General features: G+C 33.7%; 1 long non-coding RNA gene across 6 annotated transcripts; it reads right to left on the bottom strand.

The window, feature by feature from the left end:
- Nucleotides 1-5,624: 5,624 nt before the first annotated feature.
- LOC145043383 (uncharacterized) lies at nucleotides 5,625-14,002 on the bottom strand. 6 transcript variants are annotated; one of them, XR_013681017.1, is made up of 7 exons: nucleotides 13,724-14,002; nucleotides 12,734-12,821; nucleotides 12,014-12,066; nucleotides 11,772-11,949; nucleotides 11,590-11,692; nucleotides 5,989-6,145; nucleotides 5,625-5,860 (listed from the first exon to the last, which is right to left on the bottom strand). It is a non-coding gene; the product is annotated as an uncharacterized LOC145043383 (long non-coding RNA). The 6 variants fall into 6 exon arrangements; XR_013681015.1 differs by lacking the exons at nucleotides 5,625-5,860; nucleotides 5,989-6,145 and adding an exon at nucleotides 13,371-13,483 and having other exon boundaries at nucleotides 7,424-11,692; XR_013681019.1 differs by lacking the exons at nucleotides 5,625-5,860; nucleotides 5,989-6,145 and adding an exon at nucleotides 7,424-9,351 and having other exon boundaries at nucleotides 9,417-11,692.
- Between the last annotated feature and the right edge of the window lie 888 nt (nucleotides 14,003-14,890).

Raw genomic sequence — 14,890 nt, 5'->3', positions numbered from 1 at the left:
GACCTGTTGATAAGAAAATGATCATAGAAAATAATGAGGGTAAAGATATGTTAAAGATTATGACTTAATCTAACTAATGAGAAGATGATGAAATAATAATCGATACCCCACAGCTAAAGGCACTTGAAGTGAAATTGAATCAGTCACATATGCAAAACTTGCTACACAATTATCTTTAGAACACACACACACATACATTTGAAACATGATACATTTAAAGATGCCACATGGGTTTAGAGCCAATTGGGTGTTATCTTACTTGAAGTTTGTTGTGATGATGAAGTATCAGAAACCTTAGCTAATGAGCGATATTGAACTTTATAATAACACGATCAGCAACAAAAAATGGGAATTGAAGACCTTTGCCTCGTGGTGTCTCCATGAACATTGAATCACCATAATTAACCCTGTCCTAAATCCATACAATACAGGTTGCTACTATTATGTCTGAAACTAAATTACCAAATTACCTCTTTAACATGGAGTTCCACAAAGAAAAATGGACAAACTTGATCTGATCTCTCTCTTCTTCTTTTAGATGAATGGTGAACTTGTGATTCTTCTTCCCTACGAAATGCTGATACTGTAGCTCTCACAGCTATAAGCATATATCTTGGTCAACATTTGATGAAAAATCTTGCTTTTCTAAATATTGGTTGCTATATAATTAAGCAATAAATGTGAACTTTAACAAAATTATAATGTGAAATCGAATAGTTATAGAGGAGGATGTGTGATCATTGAGTGGTTTTGAAATATTCTTAATATGAAATCTGCACTTAATGGATGCCTGATTATAGGAGCATTAGATGGGGCTAATGTTGAAATCAGAAAGGAAGTTGGAGAGGACATTTTTTTCTTTTTGGAGCAACAGCAGATGAAGTTCAAAACAGAGTCGATGATGCTTTCTAGGGTTATCAACCAGAAATATGAAGTAATATTTCGTACACAGAGAAGACATTGTCATAAATACAACATTAATCAACGAATAAATCCATTACACCCAAAGTCCGAGCGTACTTGTAAACAACGTGAAAGAAGGAGGTAGAAGCGGCTGTAGGCCGGAGTAGGAGACTTCGTCAGTCTCGTCGACTGGAGACCGAAGGTGGAGGCGTCGTCAACCGGAGGCGGAGGCGTCGTTGGCCAGAGGCGGAGGCGTCGTCGACCGAAGGCTAAGGTTTCGTATAAACAACTCTAAGTAATAGAGCGAAAATGGCGATGAATTTGTTTGGTCATATGTCGGAAGCGTCTCAAAGGGAGAAAGCGTCTCAAAAATGAATTATGTTGCGGGGCTTAATCAAATGAACTTATTTAATTTTTTATTTCAAGTATTTTTACTCATAAAAATATCCTATTGAATTTAATTGCCTCATGGTATATTCTTCCCTTGTACTCGATATGGAATAAAAGTTCATTAATTGTATTTAAAAATAATCTATAGAGTACAGTGTAAAATATAAACTACAAAAGATTCATCCTTTTTACAATAATAATCTAAAATTTCTTATTCTAATTAAATTGGAAAAGTTATTTTGTTTATGACCTTTGGTTATAACAAGCTTTCATTATGTTTAATACAGAAAATAAAACAAAAAATTTTAAAGAAAAATCATTTGAATGTAATCTATTCATTCCATTTGACCATTTTTATGGTCCAAACTTTGCATGTAATCTATTGAAACTTGAACCTCATCTGCTTATTGGTTTTTGATGTTTGGTAATTTTTTAAAATAAACCGATAACAAACCTAAAATAATAAAAAATAAAAATAAAAAAGTCACTTGTGTTACCCCACAATTCTTCTTACAAAAAAGGATGAAAATACAGAAAATAAAAACGATAAAATACAGAAAATAGTCAAGTGGCTGAATCAATAAACTGAACAAGAACTGCTTCAATTATTATTATTAAAAATTGAGGGGTAATATTGACCTTTTGGCACAGTTAGTCTACAAAACTGCAGCTTTCTGAAGGATGAGGGCAAAATGGGAATTTGATTATTGCTTGAACTGGTTGCCCAAACCTTGGGTCATTCCTAAGCTCTGTCCAAGATCGCCCGTTTGTGCTTTCATGGCCTATAAAGGGGCAAAATGGTCAAATTAAAAATATATTACCCCAAGGGTAAAATTGTACTTTTATATCATCATACAAACCTGTACACTTTTTTGATGCACATCTCTATATGCTTCTGTTATGTACCTCTCTTTTCTTTTCTATGACAAGAATGGAATCAGTCATTCCATTCCCCTATCAATTCCATTCCTTTGAGAATAATGGTTTTATATCATCATACAAACCTGTACACTTGATTCAGTAATTGTAGTTTTTCCACTTAATCTGTCTTTAAGGAGTGTCTTCAGTTGTTTGAGTGCAAATTCTGTGATTGGTTTTGCTTCTCTTGCTCCTTGGTAGTCAACAGCAGGTTTTCCAGGGACAAATACTTTAATAGTTGAAAACAGGACCAAAGTTGTAGCAGCAAGGATAAAGGCATTAAAGTTGGATTTCTAACTAAAGAGGAAGTTGATCATGTTTATGTATTAGTCGTACTTAATCAAAATGGGGGCGTATGTTTTTAGTTATTTGATTTTGTTTCTAGTACATCTCATTGACCGTATTAGATGCTGCAATTAACCGTATTAGATGCTGCAATTGTGTGTATTATATTTATTTATCCCTTTATAATACGGGTTTTTTTACAACCGTATTAGATGGGGGTGTACTCTATTACCAATTTTCCAGTAGTGTGAATAGCTTGCATATGAATTTTGTTTCATTTTTGTGGTTTCTCTTCTCTAATTTACATCTATCTGAAATTTTTAGATGGGTTCAGTTAAATCAAACTGCTTCAAGACCTTTTGTTCATATGAGAGAAAGGCCCACCAATAGCATCAGCCCCCCATATTGGGTTCTCAGTTATATATCACGTATGTGTATAAGTATTTTTATTTCTGTTTATTAATGTAGATTAGTTATATCTTTAGTTTACAAACTAATATTAGTCTTCAAGTTGGTGTTTGTCATCAGCCAAATCTAAGTGCTTTTCACTACAATCTCAGGTGAATGTCAACTCAATTCTCAAGGTGGAAAACCTGGACCTTATGAAATCACTCTTTATCGAGTATTCATATACCCCATGTGTTTTTTAATTTTGTGTTGACTAAATTTTGCTCCCATCAACTTAGTTGAAATAAAAAAGGTTTAAATGTAAGAGATAGCAACCTACTTAATTTTTTTTTTTTTTTTTGTTTATTATAGGAGCCTACTTGCATAATTTACTATAACAACATTCTGCTTGGAATAATCTGACCTAATTATAGCAATGTCAAATATCCAAATACAAATCAATTTTTGCGAGTAGATTTTTCAAAGAACTATGTATTAATAAGAATAAAAAATTAAAAATATTATGCTATAATTCTGTTTAAAGCGTTGGCTAATGGAAACATTTTTCTCTTTTGTGTTGCAGCCCAAGAAAAGCCCTCGTACATTAACTAGATTAAATAGGACAAAAATTGAACTTTCTTGTTCCATCAGAAAAAGGATTCGTTCTGGATTTCATGCATGTGTAAAAGACGTGATAGCCCTTCTCATCCTGATAATTAAAAATGAATGATAAGGATTAGGCAGAATGTGGGATAAACATCCAACATCAATGCCTATTTCTTTTCAGAACATTGGTTATGTGATGTTTCCTTTTTCCTTTTTATGGTTTAATCCGGATGGTTTTGATTTTAAACAAGTTAGATCACATTGTTTATGTTTCTTGTCTTTTTATCGAATTTGATTTCATTTTCTTGATCGGCTGACGGACATAATTCTGTGTTAAAAACTAAGGGCCTAGTTTTTTAAAATTTCCCCTTGATTTGTACTTCTTAAAATTACAACAATGTTGTAGGATATTTTATAATGATTTGATGATTCCCTGGCATATTTTTTTGGCCCCATTTGTTAGTAGTACATTCAAAATTCAAACAAAAATTGTAATCTTTTGTCTAACCTAAAAAGGTGTGGCACAAACTTGTTCATGATCTCTCGTATGTGCAAAAAACATGAATTTTTATGTTCCATCTGTGCTCCTATCTTGTGGCTTAAGATACTTCATTTTTTGTCAAGTAAAATCAAGAATGGGGATACCTCACATTAATTTTGTTATAGTACCCACAAGGGTTAAAGTGAGAGTGGCATTTCTTCAACCCTTCTATAACTTAATTAGGGGGAATACATGTATTTTGTTTCCATGTTTCTAGTTGTTTTATTTCGAGTATATGACTATAACTCAAGAAAGTCAACAGCTTGTCAACTCCTTAACCATGACAGCGTGGTAGTTCTTTCATCACCTCGACAAGCATATCTATCTTGCTCTCCCCTTTTCATGCCTCGACACCTAATTCTCAAGCTCACAAATATTCACCGGTCAACCACAACCAATCATTAAAATTCAACGAAAACAAAGTAATCTTTTGAGTGGATGAGTGGTGAACAAGGGGGATACACACTTCAAAGGAGTTGTACCATATATGATTCAAGCAACTTCAGCTCTTGGGTTGCAATGCACACCTTTGGGGATGTTTGGCAACGTCAATTTGGTTTGTGAGGTATTGTGTGGGTCTAGGGTTCTGATCAACAAAGTTCCTTTTTAAGAATTACCACTGGCAAATAAAATATGGAGTAAATTACTTGTCATTCGTTGGTAAACATTTTTATAGGTGTCCTATTTAAATTAAAAAAAAAAAAAAAAATACTTGTATATAATATTGATAGAATATTTTTTCTGATATTATTAGCTACAATATATATATATATTTTTTTAAAACACAAATTTAAATGGATAGAAAAATATGAAGTAAATTACAAATTTGGTCCATGTGCAGGTTGATCAAAGTTTTGGTTTCTTTTTTTTCTTGGTTTTTTGTTTTATTTTGATTTTTTTTTCTTAAAGCATATCCATGGCTTATTGTTTTCTCATTGTTGTGATTCAGATGCTCTATGGAACATTAGTCTAACCATAAAGTATTAGATTTTCATAAGACAAAATTGCAAGAATGGTCTTGTGTTTAGGTGAAAATTGTTACTTTTGTCCAAATAGGTTTAGACTAGCACATGATGTCCAAATGTTTCATTTTGCTGCGAATTTGGTCCAATGTCTTAACGTCCGTAAGTTTTACCCCTTTAACCTAGCTTTGACATGTCAAAGTGAGGTATTTTGGTCATTCCCTATTTTACTCCCTTTATTTAATTGATAAAACCCTCCTATAAGATCGATGCTACTCTAGCTTTTATCCTTTCGTTCACGTCTTCTTAGTAGCCCTAATTCACCCACCATTCACACTTTGCTCTCAAGAAAGTGACAATGGTGCTTTGTTTTTGTGGTAAAATGGTTGTTGTACGCACTTCTAGGCTAACAAAACCTTGGTCGTTGCTTTTGGGGATGCCTTACTTGAGGCAAGCAAATCAATTTTGGATTTTCAAGCTTATTCTTCCATGATTAGGGTGCTTTGTTTCTTTAATTTTGAAGGGATCCAAGTGTTGATTTATTGGGTGTTTTGATGGTCGTATGTATAAACGTTCAAAAGCTATCATACCTGGATTACTAAGGACAATCAAAAAATTGAAGGCACAAAGCACAACGCTCAAGTGTTACTTGATATGTAGTTGGATTTTCTTTGTGTTTGTATTGGTATTGAGATGCACAATTGACAATATTATCCATAATTTTTGTTGTAGATGGGGTTAATGGCCCTACACACTTATTTTGCACCTTGATGAAATTACAGATTCTTTTCATCATATATCCCCTTCAATCATTTTGTGTTGAAAGCTTCACAAAGATTATTCAAAAGCATATCTACTATTGCTCTCCCTGAAAGAACAAAAATGTTGTCAAAATCAGAGAAAATAATAAGCAAGACAGTGTAACAACAAATTAATTGACAGTGTAATAACAAATTAATACATCATATGGGCAAATTTGGGAATTTGGTTAATTACCTATGAAGTGGCTTCTTGCCTAATGTCGTGGAGGAATCTTCTTTAACCAATCATATGCTTGTTTTTCAAAGAAGTTGAATTTCCTCATCAAATGTTGAACTCTAGGACTGTTGTTAGTGTGACACACTTCCATAAGTGCTCTCTTTATTCCCTAGATCTGCAAGTTCTCTTTATATTATATTATCATGTATATACCTAAGACAAAACATGTGCTCAGCACATGGGAACAACTGAGAAATGGAAGACGTAATCCATGTGAAGGAAATAAAACATGGTTAGTATATTACATCCAAATATAGCAAATTTAAACGACCAATTACATACCTTTTGTTTGTCACTTATAAAAGTGAAGTTTGAGTTTGCATATAGGTCTAGGTCATCTCCTAAACACTCAAGAAACCATTTCCAACTTTGAGTGTTCTCGGTCTCAACAATGGCATAAGCTAGGAAGTATATTCCATTGTTGGTGTCTAACCTAACTATAGTTAAAAGTGACTTTACATATCTCTCCTTGAGAGCACCTTGTTTCCTTCCCTAATTCTTTTAATAAAGTTCTCCTTTTATTTTCCATATCAAAACCATAAGCTAGGGAGTATATTCCATTGTTGGTGTCTAACCTAAGTATAGTTAAAAGTGACTTTACATATCTCTCCTTGAGAGCACCTTGTTTCCTTCCCCAATTCTTTTAATAATGTTCTCCTTTTATTTTCCGTATCAAAACCTCATCCATTGAATCAACACTATCAATTACATCCAAATCATTAGGGTCTTCAGGGTATTTGTAACAATTGGTAAAATAGGTCAAAGTTTGTCGGTTAAACTACTGCAAATACAATTGTAGAAAGGACCTATTGTGTAGTATTACTTGTCGTGGAGTGTACATGAAGTCATTATACATGAAATTGCATATTGAATACCCTAAAATTTCCTAAAGCTAATAGTTTTTGACAACCAGAAAACAATTTAGAAAATAAGAAATTTGATTGTATTATGTTCTCTTGATTTTGTGGATATAAAAAACGCCCAAAATGGAGATCGTATCAGCAAGTTACACTTATTTTAAGTTATAAATTGTGTTTGATCGTGCACTTCTTCATTTAGAATAGCTACGAACCTCATAAATTGTGTTTGATCATGTTTTTGAACTCATATTATGGTCTATTATCTTATTTCATTTTTATGATATTTTTAATCTCAAGCAAAATCAAATTCGTGAAATCTATCAAATCTTAAACAATTAATCGCGAAACTTTAAACGCTAATTCTCGAAGTCCTGTATATCAGAATTGATTATACCCTGCGTTTCTAGAATCACCACGACTAAGACAACAATCAGACACTTTCATAAAAATTTCATGAGATGGTATGATGGCACAAAAATTGAGAAATGAGACCTACATCACAAAAATAAATTATACATATTTAAAACTCAATATATCTATAAAAAGTCAAAGGAAGACTTTTTTGTAAATTCAGCCAAGATTCAAATTGAAGCTACCATTTTCTCTCTAACTTCTCTACCTCACACTCGATTATTTCCACACACACACATACTCACACTTCAATCACACATACACTAGATTTAGCAAATATATATATGGTACTCTACAGGATCATTCCAGAATTTGTTGTACACAAATTCATCATCAAAGTCGCCTACAAATATGCATTAGATCATACAAACTTCTCTAAATCATCTCTAACCATCACCTCTCTCCCGTTTTTCTCTTTTTTATACATTTTCAAACAAAGAAAAGGAATTGTCGGCGACCTCCCCACCGGTTGCTGTCCCAACCCCCCTCCTCTCTCGTTTTTCTTCCTTCTCACCAATTTCCCAACAAGCCAAACACCCCACCTACTACTGATTTCGTTCACCCTTTTCTCCTGTCGTGTTTTTTTGTTGGATCAGAGATGAGAACAGCCAAGGAGGCACCCGGTCCAACCTCCCTAGCCACCGCAGACGACATCTACATCCACCAGCTGTCACCTCCGCCTCATGGTTTCCTTCGCTAATCGCCATTGGAGACCCACCCTCTTCTTCTTCCTTATTTTCCTACCGATTGGAGCTAACTTGTTCCTTTTGTTTTGTTTTTTCCGACGACGAAGAATAAACCCACACGAGGGGCTAGCCAGAGATGTGCGGCTACCCCTCCTTGTTGTCTTCATTCTTCTTCTACTTCCGTTCGTTTCTCTCATCATCGATCAGACGAGGAGAAAGAAACCTCCCGCCTTTTGTTTGTGTTGTTGGACCCAAACCAGTCCCTCCATTTATTTAAAAGATAAAAAACCACCCCTTACTTGTAATTGCTTGAACTAATCAGCCCTTCCTCCTTGTTTTTAGACCAAAACAGTCCCTTGTGTTAGCTAAATTATAAAACAGCCCTTCCAATCATTATACAATATTTAAATCAGCCCTTTTGATTTCACTTTAGTCTGCTATTTAGATCCAAGTTGTTGGAGGAGGGAGATTGCGATGAAGAAGAGGAATAACGGCAGTAAAGGTTGCGATTGGCGGAAAAGGATAGTGGTGGTAGATTTTAGCTTGACCTGAGAGTTGTTTCTGATTGCTAATAAAATCCATTTACTCTTCAATTTAGATCCTAGATGTTGGAGGGTAGAGACATTGGTGAAGAACAGGGACAGTGGAGGTTGCAATTGGCGAAGAAGGCAGACAGTCGTGGGTCTTAGCCGGTGGTAGAGGCGGCAAAGCGGAAATGGAGGGTTGGGGATTTTCTGGAATGACGAAGAAGAAAGAAAGTGAACGAACATATGAGATTCAGGAAAAGGAAAACGGGTTAAGGAAATTAGGTAGTAATTTCACTTTATTTACAGTAATGCCACCGTTTATTTTAAATTGGTTATAAGTGGGTAGTTGTCAAATTTGATCTTTTATATATATATATATATACTAGGAAACATAAACGGGCCGTGATAATCACAGCCCTAAAGAATTAGTGGTAAGCCGTTTTAAGTGGCTCCAAAGAAAACACCAATTTCGAAGCTAAGTTTGATTATTATGAATCCCACAGCAGCCATTAAGTTAATCAAGTACTTATTTCCATATTTACCCTCAAGAAAACAAAATACAGAGTTAACCGCAGATACAATAACACCTATAGTAAATCCTCTAATCCTAAGTTTTAATGTTGAAAGAAAAAAAATGAAGCCAGAATGTGAAAGACAGGAGTTAATATCAATATTTATGCCCTTTTTTATATTTTTCCTCATCCCACAGGTTTGGTCCTAAAGAAGGGGAGTCATTCTCCCAATGAGTGTATCCTGCGTTGTGCTATTGATCCATGTCTGATGGAGATGAATCTAAGTCAACCCTTGTGCAGGTTTTACCCCCCTAAAAAAACACATCTAATCAAGAATCACTGAAGGGTGAGTAAGTCATTAATGATAGTTTTAAAAATAAAAGCCCTTACCTTTGAGCTAACTAAAACAGTCGTCAAACAACCCTAGTGCTACTCAACAGTTTGTTCCTATCTGTGACGGGAAAACTTGATCAACCCAAACTCGGTTTTGTTTTCCCCTTTTGTCCCCAAAAATGTCTTTTCGTTTATCAACGCTAGCATGAAGAGATTGCTCAAACACCAGATCAATGAATAAACACACACCAGAAGCATTGACAAATGAATTTTCATTTGTTTGACTAATGTAGCATCTTACTTTCATTTCTATTTCTTTAAACTGTTGCATGCAAAAAGTACAATGATATAATCTTAATTACTTTAATTTATATTTCTATTAAGTTTATTTTACTACTTTTTTCCTATTAAAGCACTGTACTGTCAAATGCTAAAAGCACAATGCTATAATTGGGTGGTTTTTTTTCAAAGTAGAGCCAATTATAGCATTGTACTTTCAAAATACATTACTTTAATGAGAAAAAAATATAATTTGGAAAGGTTAAGAAAGTATGTTGCTATTTCTTACATTTAGCCACTGGTTGGGCCAAATGCAAGCAATATGAATATACTTTATGTTTGTGTATGTGTACATGCGTGCATAGATATACTAATCGTTAACTAAATGCCAAGTCTAGAGAATCAAAAACATGGGGAAAACGATAACTTCAAATGTTGGGAATGACATCACATACGGTAGAAGAAAAGAAAAAAAGGCATCAACTCTTTGCATTGCAAGAACCTATTTCTAACTTTAGGCATATGTTTTTCTCTTTTTAAGTTTAAATGCAACAAATACCAACATAATTCCATTTATTTGGTATTATAACACCAACATTGTAATCAACCCAACTACGATAATATTGGCAAAATTCAAAGAAATTCACTGGTATAATCGAGTAAACTTTTCAATGTATAATGTCCCAATAAGAAAAATAATAGAAGTACAATGCTATAATCAGGTAGATTTTTCAAAGTATTGTGTTAACAAAAAAATATTAAAGGTACAATTTTGTAAAAGAAACAAATTGAAGTGAGATTTTATAGTCCACATATCAACGAAATTATGTTGCTACTTTTTAAACTCAATCCTTTATAATGTTAAATGCAAGAAATAGCAACGTACTTTCAGTTATTTGTTCATTATTGAATCCTAGTTTTCATTTCTTTGTATCATAACATTTCAAGAACGATTAAATGCATTCGAAAACATAAGTAGATAGAACTTGCCTTTGCTGAAAAGATTACCTTGATGACTTGAGTGCCTCATTTCCTAATCGATCAATTAGACATTTAGATCTTCAATTTCTCACTTATGAAGGATGAAAGCTAACTATGGAGGAATCCCTAAATTATTTTCACCCTTTAATATATTAAACCCATTGTACCAGACTACAATCTAATGGCACAAAATTCCAAGTCCGGCTCATTTGTGAAATCGGGTAATATTTTCACAGGTGATTGCATCATTAGATTACATACCGGAAAACATAGATTTTTCATCATGCAAATATTGGACCTGATCTAGGTAAGTTGGAATTATAAAAACAACCTGCCGTTTACTTTAGTTAGTAAGGAAATTTGTAATAAATGATAAGTATTAAATAAAAAAATAGAAAAAAATAGAAAAAAAAAAACTCGGGAAGGCTGCATTCTGGTTCACATTATGTAAAATATTAAACTTTGAAAAAAAACAATAGTTTTAATAATAGTTTTTAATGTCCAATAAAGAAATTATGAATAACTAAAGTATCTTCTATATGCTAACAGTTAGGTTCTTACGATTAGGATAATCCATATTGTATTCTTTCGTTTTTATTTGATTGTTTTGTTTTTTTTAGTATGTTTTATAGAATGATATAATATTAAAAATATTATTAGCATAAAAAAAATTCTCAATCTATGCAACTGACAGCAACTACGTAACCATCTTTCATCCGGTTAAACATGTTTTCTAATAGTTTGCATATTTTAAAGCATGAGAAATGTAATTCACATTACATCTTCCAGAATTGCACTCCATTAAGAAAATCAAGAAAAATGAAATCTTTTTGACAAAAATTTTCACTACCAAACCATTAAGTTAATCAAACACGTGAACTGATAAGATCTATCATATTGGAAACATATATTATTCCATTTTCAATTACTACATACCAAACATTACCTAATAAAGGGTGCATTTTGGTACCTGGGAGTATGGGAGTAGGGACACCATTGACCAAATGTTCGATTACAACATACCAAACATCTTCAATTACTTGAATCCTACATTGTTGTACATTATCATATTCCTGCAACAAACAAATAAATAAACTTATATCTTCCCTTTCTTTCTTTTTCTTTCTTTCATAAAAATATTACAAATCTCACCCATTTCCAAAGCTCATTTGCAGTGGATGAAAGTTAATGGGAGTATAGACACCAGTGGCCAAAATGACAGCTTTACAACTCCTTATCTGTACTTATTCTCATTATCGGTTCAACCATTTGCATCCACCCGAAACTTGTACTTTGCACACATGTGTTCCATTCTTTATCACCCGGACACCTGCAATTAACCACTTTTTAGAATTTGGTTATCTGTAAAAGAAAGTAAAAAGGTAAAATCATACCTCATAAAGTAACCATGTTCTCCTTCTTACAATTTGAAGCATTACATCCACATCTGCAATTCAAATCATCACATTAGAAACAACTTCATTATAGCATTTCATCAAACACTTCATGTCCATGCTAAAAACAGTAGTAAAATGGAATATTATGTACAGACCTGCTATTTAAACCTATGTAAGTAGTCAAACATGTAAGGTAATTATGATATGATGAAAAAAATACCAATCAATGATGTCTTGGTTAAAAATGCCCCATACATCATGATAAAAACACTTTAAAATCAAAATTTTCTGTAGTTGCGATCAGTTTTTCATATACAACATTCTTGAAAAAAAAATTATAAGGGTAAAAAGAGACAAAAAATTTCGATGGACCAATGAAAAAACAAAAGACGTGAGCTTTCTTTATAGGTGAGAATCAATACAGGTGAGAAAAGCATGCCAACAAGGGATTTCTATATACATCGGTACTCAATCGTTTTCTTTTCAATCTTATTTCAAGCCATCTGTTGGATTACATAGGAATTATGATTTTCATATTTTTTTCATTAATGAATATATATATATATATATATATATATATATATATATATATATATATATATGTTCAATAACTTGATATGTGTTATTGATTTTTTCTAAGATGACTTCATCTAGTTTCATTTGTAAAGTATGTAATCCAGAGGATGAATATGATCGAATTTAAGAAAAAGAATCAACCTATGTCTTCCGATAATAAGGAGACCCATAAAAGTGCTTCCGTCTGGGGAGAGGATGGATCAGCTGCCTCTAATTTAAAGCAACATAGCTGTAAAACAGATGAAAATGAATATACTTAAAACTACTGATAACATTTTTCAAATCTCAGCCTGTTCAAGAATCTGTTTAAACCAAAATAAGACATTCGTTTTGTGGAAAATTGTTAGTGAAGTGGAGACATATGCCCTATTTTTGGAAAACACTTTCGTTTAGGGTTCGTTTTTATTGGGAATGAGGGGCGAGAAGGGATATCAATGGTGGTAGAAACGTGGTAGGAAGGAATAAAATTAGGGTACAAGGCCTTTAGCTGGTTCGATCACTAAATCTTCTATTTTAATTGGCAAGATAGGTCGAATCGATGTTGAAACAAGGCATAGAAGTCGTCAAAAGAGAAAGGCAGAACGATGATTCATCTTCTAATGAAGTCGTAATTACTTGTATGCATGTATTTTAAGTGTACAACTCACTGAAGCATGATCCTCTTCGTAAGCTTCAAACTTGTTAAATAATTATAGTTCACACAAGGAGGGGTGTAGAAGATACAAAAGCAATAAACCAATTTTATCGTATACAATCTTTGCGACCAGAAATAAATTACGATTTGGAAAGAGAAGCAACTGCGACGTCAGCTGTCCTGGACGCCCGTCTCCAGTCGTACAGAGATGAAGTAGGGCAAATGAGGTAGAAGAACGATTGTTATTCCATTAACATCTACAAATTCATTGAGTAGAAAATGCAATCAAGAAACATTATCAATAAATTCAATGTACGATTTTGTAAATCCGAAAAGATCAAGATTAAACACCTAAAAAATATAAAATTGAGTTCCAAAATAGATATAATTACAATTGACAGAAGAGAAGTGAGGGGCATCGAAAACCACTAGTAATCGAACTGAAAAACAACAATACCTAAGTCTATAGTTGTCTCACCCAGGAGTAAGATGTGTACCTTGAAGAGGAAGTTGAAGGGGGTGACTCAGCCACAATTAAAGAGCGGTGGCAGCAAAAGGGGGATGGAAGAGCGGTGACAAGTAGCTTTGGGGGAATCGCCTAAGGAAAACCCACCGTGAAGTCTCTTGTCTCAACGTGAGGTCAGGCTGACCGGAAGCAAGCAGGCAGCTAGGTGACACAGGCAGGCACCTCGGTGAGGCAGACAACCAAGCTTCATCAGCATATACGTTAAAAGAGGCCACCAGACACCATTCAGATTGGGGGAGGAAACAGTTTATCTACGTGGACACAAACACAAGTCTTTAACATATATATATATATATATATATATATATATATATATATATATATATATATATATATATATATATATATATATATATATATATATATATATATACACCGGAAATTCCCTCTGCCCCTACCGTACTCCAGCTTGGTAGTTTCCACCGCCTGTCCAGAGTTGAGCCCTGGGATTTGACGGCGGACTTAAAAAGCCACCTACAGACGCTTTACGCCCAATCATTCCGGATAACGCTTGCATCCTCTGTATTACCGCGGCTACTGGCACAGAGTTAGCCGATGCTTATTCCCCAGATACCGTCATTGCTTCTTCTCCGGGAAAAGAAGTTCATGACCCATGGGCCTTCTACCTCCACACGACATTGTTCCGTCAGGCTTTCGCCCATTGCGGAAAATTCCCCACTGCTGCCTCCCGTAGGAGTCTAGTTTCTCTATGTTTGGGCGTAAATTCCTTTTGTGTTTTCATTATTATTTTTAAGCATTTTGCTTGACATGGCTTTGGTCCATGACCTTTATGCTTTAACAACTTAAGGCCTCATAGGTTTCTATGCATGGATTTGGTCCCTGAATTTTGTGATTTGAAAACTTAAAGTCCTTTTAAGTTTCTATTGCCATAGAAAGAGTTCTTCTTAAATCCATTACTATCGTCACAACACACAACATGTTAAATCCTAGTTATATATTAAAAATTTATTGTGAACTTTTTTTTTAAATTATTTTTTCCTACTAGTTCATCAAGCTTGTGAAACTTTTTTTAAAAGAAAAAAATTGTAAAAATGGTTCATGTGATATGCATGTTTTTAGTAAACTAGTCAAAACCCTGAAAAAAAAATTGGATGGAATATCTTTTTAATTTGCTTGC

The sequence above is a fragment of the Lactuca saligna genome, chromosome 1 (assembly GCF_052625555.1).
Source record: "Lactuca saligna cultivar CGN05327 chromosome 1, ASM5262555v1, whole genome shotgun sequence".
Taxonomy (NCBI): domain Eukaryota; kingdom Viridiplantae; phylum Streptophyta; class Magnoliopsida; order Asterales; family Asteraceae; genus Lactuca; species Lactuca saligna.
Note: the sequence above shows the minus strand (reverse complement) of the source record. Positions and strands in the feature narration are given on the sequence as shown.